Source organism: Acyrthosiphon pisum, chromosome X (assembly GCF_005508785.2).
Source record: "Acyrthosiphon pisum isolate AL4f chromosome X, pea_aphid_22Mar2018_4r6ur, whole genome shotgun sequence".
Taxonomy (NCBI): Eukaryota; Metazoa; Arthropoda; class Insecta; order Hemiptera; family Aphididae; genus Acyrthosiphon; species Acyrthosiphon pisum.
This window is the reverse complement of record NC_042493.1, coordinates 96,003,458-96,004,763: the sequence shown is the minus strand read 5'-3', so window position 1 is coordinate 96,004,763 and position 1,306 is coordinate 96,003,458.

The window sequence follows — 1,306 nt, the reverse complement described above, 5'->3', positions numbered from 1 at the left end:
CAAACTTTTGATGATTCAGTGAACGACAAAATGCATGATCAAGCCGCCTCTGTATTAGTATCCTTCCTTTGTTTACGGTGCATTTGGGAATGGTTATAGTAATTTTAAAATTGAAATACGCTATTTGGTGGTGGGGGCCCCCACAGGTCTGTGTTATCTACATAGCTTTAGCCCCACCAGTGTTCGGCCTCTAGTTGTGCCTATGTCAATCAGTCATCTACATATAGGCATACACATTACACATATTATATTACTTACATACACACATAATTGTATGTATCCTTACCTACATATTCTTATATATTTAAACAGTATTCATACATACATACGTCATACATATACATACCTACATATTTACTTAAACAGCGTTCATGCATACATATTGACTCGATCGATTATTTCAAATGTAATAATTAACGTTAAATATTTTCGATATAGAATTTATTCAATACCTAAATTCTTAAACATATATCAATTATTATATATTTATACAGTAGATACGTGAAATATATCACAACGTCGCTGTGCATACTGAGACATTGATGTTTGATATCCAATATACAACAATGCAATTTAGTACCTATTCATATATCATTTACTTATTTTTCGTTTAATATGTAGGTAGAATTTATGTTGAGACCTAAAACTATACACATTAATGTGAATATACGTTAAAATGTAGTAATTTTGATAAAAACATAGCTGTCTGTGTGTAAATACAGAAATCTCGCTAAAATAAGTAAAAATATCATCATTTCAATAAAGAATATGGAAACAACACAATATTTTAGTAAAATTCTTTAAAACCATGTAATATTATAGAAACATAGGTACCTACCTGTTGTTTAATACAGAAATACCTATATTTGCACGCTTGTGATGGTAATATACAAGCAATTTCATAATTATTCTACAAAGTAGGCATATAGAATAATCATGATTTTTTAGTGAAAATCGGTAAAAATATCATTTCTATGTCAAGCTCATGTCTAAATATCGAATATCTTAATAATAGAATATAACTAGTTTGCAAATCAACCCATTGCATACGTATTAATTAAACAACCTAACCTTGGTATACACGATTATAAAGTTGAAAGTTCTTTATAATCGTGGTGGTATTACCTTATCTTCTCTAGTCTCTACATCGAGCTCTATGGCTACGACTACATCGCGAGACGAATACATAAATACATTAATGATACGTTTTATTTAAGATTCTGAGTGGAACGATGAATGTATTGATTTTACAATGATGTGTGTTTTTTTTATCATTTATTTTTTTTTGTGTCTGTCATCACCTTTT